The following is an 8,189-nucleotide window of genomic DNA, read 5'->3' on the forward strand; positions in this document are numbered from 1 at the left end:
TTAGTGTTATGTATGATTTTCAATTATGATTGCTAAAGGTAAATCTTTTTCTATGTGAATGGTTATACTTACAAGGAGACATCATGAAGTAATAATAAGGTTGTATACTTATCTGGATGTATGGTCTTTTAAGGAATTAGTTTGGTGTAATTGATTATTATGAGTAATATTAGATGAGTAGATCAAAGGGAATACCCAAAAAATGTAAATATTGGATGTGATTTTGGGGTATGTCTTTATTTCTGTGTTTGAGATACGTCTTGATTTAATGATATTTGAAGTATTCCTTAATTTCTATTTATTTTTTGACGATATATTTGGATATCCTTATGTGGTCAATCTAAGGTTATCATGTTAAGAATTTCCTAAGACATGTAGTCTTTTTGAAATAATGTTTAAGCATAAATAAGTCGACAGAATTGAAAATTATGTAATAAATAAATATAGAATAATGTGTTTGGGTATACTTTGTTAAACCTTCTAGAACATGGAAATGGGGTAGTAAGTGTTCATGGCATAATATCGTGCTGGAAAGACCTATAAAAAAAGGGACTCGGATTCATGGGTTAGAAACTACTGTAGTCATAGATTCATCATTGCAGCATCATTGCCAAAATGAATCCCCATATCTTTATATTTCTTCACTAATAATGATGCCTCAAATCTCTAAACATCTTGGTTGTGCCGAGATAAATAGACTATCTAGAGCTGTGAGCCTTATGCAAAATCAACTAAATCAAGTCATTGATTTGCAATACACAAATACATCCATCAAATCTCAAAACACCCTTAGAATCTATGGTGTTCCTCTTGTACTCAGCACTCAATACCTAATCACTAAAGAAGCAAAGCTTACTATCCTCAAAATAATGATCTCAAATTTCCTCAAATAATGAAGACCTTGCCTTAGCTCAAGCAAGAATCCTCTTCGAGACTAAAATATCAAGGAAAACCATCAAGTTTGTGAAGGACTAAATGTCCCATGCTAACTCCTCTGAGAAATTGAAATGCAAGCCAAGCTACCTATACTCATTGTGTTCCAACTCAAGGGATCCGCTACCATATTTTCCTTGCCCAAATGATACAAGATAGAGATATCATAATCCTTAAGAAATCCATCTATGTTGTCTAGCATTTAGCTCCCTATGGGTCATAACATGCAGAAGACTACGATAAGTAGTTAAAATCTCCCAATGTAGGCCATAAAGATAATGCCTCCAAATCTTAAGTGCAAAAACTACCTTCGCTAACACCAAATCATGAGTGGGATAGTTGTGCTCGTGCACCTTAAGCTATCTAGAAGCATAAGCAATAATACGATCCTACTGCATCAATACATAACCCAAATAGACATTAAAAGTATCACAAAATATGGTGGGTCCCTCACCCTCAATAGGAATAGCTAAAACAGGAGCTGAAGTAAGAAAATCTTTGAACTTTCCAAACTTAACTCACATTCCTTGGACCATCGAAAAGGAACCTCCTTTTGAGTCTATCTGGTCATAGAGCTATGAATGTCAGTCAGGGATATCGGTCTAGCCCAATCATAAATTACCTCAATCTTGGTTGGGTTTCCTATAAAACCATCCATAAATAGCACATGTCCAAGAAATGTCACCAACTCTAGCCAAAACTCATATGTGGAGAACTTTACGAAAAGCCCATGATCTCTCCAAGTCTAGAAGGGAAATCCTCAAATATTTTGCATGCTCCTCTCTGCTCCTCAAATACATAATGATGTGGTCGATGAACACAATCACGAAGAAATCCAAATAAGGCCTGAATACTCAGTTCATCAAATTTATGAACGTGGCTAGGGAATTAGTCAACCCAACTGACATCACTAAGAACTCATAATGACCATATCTAGTCCTAATAGCTATCTTCGGGATATCCTCATCCAGAATTCTCAATTGATGGTAACAAGATCTCAATTCAATCTTAGAAAACATTTCTGTACCCTGAACCTAGTCAAATAAATCCTCAGTGCGAGGCATAGGATAACGGTTCAGCACCGTCATCTTAAAAAGCTACCTATAATCAATACACATATACATAAAACCATCTTTCTTCCTTACAAACAACATAGGAGCTCCTTAAGGAGACACACTCAGTCTAATAAAACCCTTACCAAGAAGATCCTAAAGTTGAGAATTCAGCTCCTTAAGCTTGGAAGGATCCATATGGTAGGTACCAAAGAAATAGATTAGGTGTCAGGCTCAATATTAATATCAAACTCAATCTCATGGACAGGGAGAATTCAAGGCAGGTCGATAGGGAACATATTAGGAAACTCACATACAATAGTAACAGGGTTAAGCAATGAACTCTCTACACTATTATCACAAATATAAGCGAGGTAAGACTCGCAACCCCTTGAAAAAAGTCTCTTAGAACAAACATAAGGAATGATCCCTATCGGACGGTAACTAATTGCTCCTTGTCATACCAATAGGGGTATGTTGGGCATGGTTAACGTAACGATCTTAGGAAACTAGTCCATGATTGCATGATAGTAGGATAACTAGTCCATGCCCAAAATCCACCATATCCAAAATAATATGATAGGTATAAGTATCAACATCTCTAACAGTCATAACACATGATCTTAATACTCGATCCATTAAAAAAAAATCACCCGCGGGAGTAGATACACACAATGGAACAGATAATAAATCACAAGACAACTCCAATCATGGTGCATAATAAGCATAAATATAATAATAAGTGGATCTCGGATCAAATAAAGCAAGGTTCGAATGGAGGCACACCATAATCATGCCTATAGGAATAGCATCCAAAGTCTCAACCTCGAGTCTAGCAGGTACTATATGCAACTAACCAAACCCACCAGCTGGGCACCTGATTGATATTTTTCCTGCCTGCCTGAGAACCTTCTCAAGTACAATAAAAACCACCCTTACAACCATGAGAACCACCTTTAGCTGAGGGATAAACTGCTTTAATTGGGGGAACACTCTGAGTTAAAGCAACAATCGCCCTACGACTAGGGAAATCCTATTAATAGTGACCAGAAGCTCCATAAGTAATATAAGAAACATGAGCTGAACCAAAACCAATATATTTTACTAACTTGAAATAACCACCACGTCTAGAATTACTAAAAGATGAACCGCTCAAAGACTGACCGCTACCCTGACCAGGGTGGTTTCTCGCACTAGACTAACCTCCCTCAATAATTTGAAGAGCTACTTGAACTAGTCAACTATGCTGACTCTGAGTCTAATGGTATGGACATGGTGAATACCCATCATGAGAACTACGACCTCTGAATCAAGAACTACTAGGGATACCACTAAATCTACCCTAAAAGCTAGGTCTCTTATCATGGCTCTCATGACTCACATGGTGTATCTCTTCCATCACCTGAGTGTGATCCAAAACCTCAGTAAGAGACCTACCCAGAAAAACTAAAATTTGAGTAGACACATGAATGGGAAGTCTTAACCCTCTAACAAAATAGCTAACTCTTTCAGACATAGAGTCCAAACTAGAAGTGGCATATTTAACCAACTCGTGAAAAATGAGCCTCATACTCAACAACTGTCATAGAGCCCTGCTCCAACCTCATAGGCTAATCTCTTAAATGATCTCTAAGGCTTGAGGAATATACTTCTCCAAGAACATCTCAGAGAAGTAAGTCTAAGATAAGGGATAATATCCAGTTACTCTAGAATCCATATAACCTCACCACCAATGTCAAGAATCTAAGTCTAATTGAAATGTGGTGTAATCCACACCACAAGTCTCAACAAGGACTAAATTTTGGAGTATATCCTCACAAGAAATTAGAAACACATATGCATTCTCACTCGGTGCATAAAAATACCTAGGCGGATCCAATCTTAAGAATCTACCCAATATCTTTTGATCTTTGATAGACATAGCAGGCTAGGCAACCACTGGCTGAGTATCTATTAACTGAAAAACTACCAATGCAAGAGGAACCATAACTCTGGGAGCCACACCTACTGATTGCACCCCTGCCTCAGTACCATTCTATTTAGTAGACTGTGTACTATTAGATGTCACACTACTAACTAAACATAAAAGCTAAACCAATGCATATCTAAGTAATAAAGAAGGAATAAACCTCAATGGATCTTAGGCTAGTCCATGGCCCACCATTGGTTGTGGTGGAATAATCTTTATCTCAAGAGCGAGAATAAGGTCTAGGAAAGGCAATCTATCCTAGCCCTTAGCAGGGGAAATATCACGTAGTGTCCACAACCTCTAGGTCATCCATGAAAAGTAGTAGGTTCCCTAGATTCAACCTCAGGACCCTTGCCTCATGTAGTTGTATCACGTGTCCTGGCCATTTATGAAAGAGTAAAGTCAAAGGAATACTATACAAACCAACTCAGACTCTTAGCATGAAAAGAGTAAAAGAAATGATGAACTCTTAAGAATGTCCCATAGCCTTTTAAAGATAAGAAATGGACGACATCCTTCTGATAGGGCTCTGATAGACACTTACACTTCTACCAATAATACCAGTGAAACCTAGCTCTGAAACCAATTTGTCATGACTCAATTTATGAGTCATAATAACACCTACTAAATCCTGCTAGTAAGTAATCCAAACCATAACCCGAAGCTAATGCAATGGGATAATTTGGTAGGAAATGCCTAATATAGGTAAAATTTCATGAACACAATTTATAAATAACAAAGGTTCTAGATATAATAAATAATCAGTACAAAGATACCAATTCCATGACTTGGCAGATCCAGTACAAGAGGATATACTAACAATAATAAAATACAAGCATCTAGAATTGTAACGCCCCAAAATCGGGTCCCGAGATGTCACACGGTACTTAGGATCACACATGACCCCAAGCTAACCCTTCTACTGGAATAACTCATAAGCAATTGAATAAAAATACAAATCCATACAAATCAGTAGAAATTAACTCTTTTCTAAATCTGATCGATACAAAAATGGAATTTTACAGGATTATAATTCTGCCTTTACAACAAAAATTGAAACAAAATACATCAACTTTTACTGACTGTCTATGAAGCCTCTACTAGTACTGACTGTAGGTAGTCGGGTCATGACTCCCGACTACCCCAACACAATACGACTAAATAAAGAAAATACAACACTATAAACTCTGCATAACTAACCCAACCCCTTGAATCAAAAGGACTCATCAGCTGCTGACTGGATACCACAAACTAACTAGATCTGAAGGTGCAACTATAACTATTACCTACATTCAGAGAAAATGCAGCCCACATTCGAAGATATGGGTCAGTACCATGGAAAGAAACCGAGTATATGGGGGTGTATGTAGTTGTATAAACATCATCATCATAAATATTTATAAGAAATATGCAGGATATATGAAAGACTCACATAGCTCGAAGAAAATCAACATAATCATGAGAGGATGAAATAAGTATAATAACATATGTGAGTCATCATATAATTTGTCAATCACATTCAGTTCATCAAGAATATCAATTCTCATAATGTAAATATCATTTAAATCTTTTGAAATAATAACTTTCACAATTCCATTTTCAAATCACTTCACCATTCACCATAGACACAAGGAAACACACACAGACTAGGAGATCCTATAACCGACATAAGCCATGTGAGCTACATGGAGTCCAATGTACAAGCCACATTGGGGAGAGCCGTCCTATCCTTTCCATCAGAATAGGACTTCCAGTATCAATTCAAAAACACTAGTGATCACTATATAAATCAGCCTCAGGCTCACATCTTATGGGGGCACATAGTTCTAGGGAAATAAGGTCACTTTATACCTCCCACTCGGTGCTAAAGATTACTCCCGGACTTAGCTCAGAAATTTAAATTAGCCTCAGGCTCACATTAAAGAAAATCCATAATAAACACTTCAACAATTTTCATCAGGAGCCAATTTGCTACCCCTTTATCATAATCAATAAAAACGTAGATTTATTTCACAGTCGAGGTCAAAATAACTCATTCACGACCAAAAGGTCAAATCATTCAAAATATCACAAATATTCAACATCAATATGCATATAGCACACATTTTCTCAAAGACACAATTTCAAATGGGGTTCAAGTATCAAAATCATAGTAAATTTCTTTCAAGATTCATGCTTTATATCACCGCACATGTAAATTCATCTTTCAAATTCATAAACATAAAGATTTCATAATAATCATCAAAAGATATGGGTTCATGCTTCAAATTCATAAAAATCAAATAAAAATCATGCCTTTATAAAAAAAATTACTTTTGGGCACAAGAATGAAAGAGAGTTCTTGTTGAAAAACCCCACATACCTTGAATGATGAACTTTAGATCGATACTTATTTTTGAGATGTTAATCGTGCCTTTGAATGATGGTTCTTGGAGTTATTGAACTAGGAACTTGGAATCTTGAATTAATTTGCAGAATTAATGGTGAACTTTGGAGGTTCTTGAAGTTCTTGAACTAGGAACTTGGAATCTTGAAAAAATTTGCAGAATTAATGGTGAACTTTGGAGGTTCTTGAAGTTGGATGTAGGAGCTTAGGGTTTTCTTTTTGAGAGAATTTGATGAAATATAACATATAATGCTTTTGATAGGCTTTACTATAGGGTTTGAACAGATTTTGGGTGAGGGGGATTTACAAAAACGCCCCTAAAAATGAAATAATTCTCGAATCTGTCCTTTGGTGGACTGTTTTGATAGTCTGAAGTATATCAACAATAACATTTTACTCTGTTATCCAAATTGGATGAAACAAAGAAAAAGAGCTCTCATATAGTTCCGTTGATATATAGTATATCACCCAAATCATTGTGTACGAGGGATTATGATCGTTTGAATTTGACCCAAAAATTCACTTTTGGTAGGCTGAAGTAGATCGACCATAACTTTTTGCTCCGATAAACAAATTGGATGAAACCAATTTCATCGAAAAGAGGACTCGCAGAGCTTTCCGTTGATGTATAGTATATCACCTAGATCATTATGTACAAGGAGTTGTGATCGTTTAATGTTGGAGAAAAAATACGCCAGGCCTCAGTACTTTTTTTTCCTGCAGGTTTTACTGTTCACTACTATTCATAGTTCGATCGGAATGTTCATAACTCGTCGTTCGGGTGTCCGTTTTGGATGCTACACATATCGTTGGAAATATTATTCGATACTCTACGCAATGGTGGGTCATAATCTAAGACATTCCACACGGAATATTTATAATTCATTCTAGAAGATAGAATCCAACACGTTTACGCACAAAATTTCAACGAAAAATTTTTTGGGGTATTACAAGAATAGTCAATATATCCACCTGAAATAAAAGATTGAATATAAATATAGAGGTAAATGGGCAACTCAAACTACAAGAGCTCAATGTATATCCAAAAATCAATCACCGCATAAATGTCGATTAATGATGGTAACTAGTATTCCAATCTGCACCAAAAAGGTACATAAGTGTAGGATGAGTACCAAAAAAATGGGTACTTAGTAGGCATCTTCGGGAGACTAGCTAAAACATGATATAAGTATATAAAAGGCAAGATAACATAACTAAGTCAAGGTATAGAAATAAACCTAAATCCTCTCCAACATTGTTGTATATAATAAGTAATTACATTAGAATAACAGTATAATCATAAGGCAAATACACATCCAAATATTGTTGTGCATAATAAGTAAACAATGTGGAGTAAACACTTATCTCAAGCATCAACACAAACATATCTAAAAAAATGGCTCCCATACATAAATTGGTAGAAAAGTAAAGAACTCATAACAACCTCCCATACTACAGGAGAGTAGACTCAAGAGAGGAATAAAGCAATCAACCAACATTATAGCTAAAATTCATCATCATTTAACTATTATTCCACAATTAACATTATTCAGTCATTTACCAATATTTCATAATTTACCAACATTTGACAAAGTACCCACATTTCATTATTTTATCATCATTTAACAATCTTGTCATTGATACTCACTAGTCATTATTTATTAGCTAACCATATCTTATTAACTAATTCATTTGATTACTAGACATCATATGACCTCTAGTCATCATTTAAACAACTATTCAACTTATTTTAACTAATCATCATTTATTAAATAACTAACATTTATCAACTACCATTATTTATTACTAATCAAATTTTCTGACTAAACCTCGTTTATCAAATAATCAT

Source organism: Capsicum annuum, chromosome 4 (assembly GCF_002878395.1).
Source record: "Capsicum annuum cultivar UCD-10X-F1 chromosome 4, UCD10Xv1.1, whole genome shotgun sequence".
NCBI lineage: Eukaryota > Viridiplantae > Streptophyta > Magnoliopsida > Solanales > Solanaceae > Capsicum > Capsicum annuum.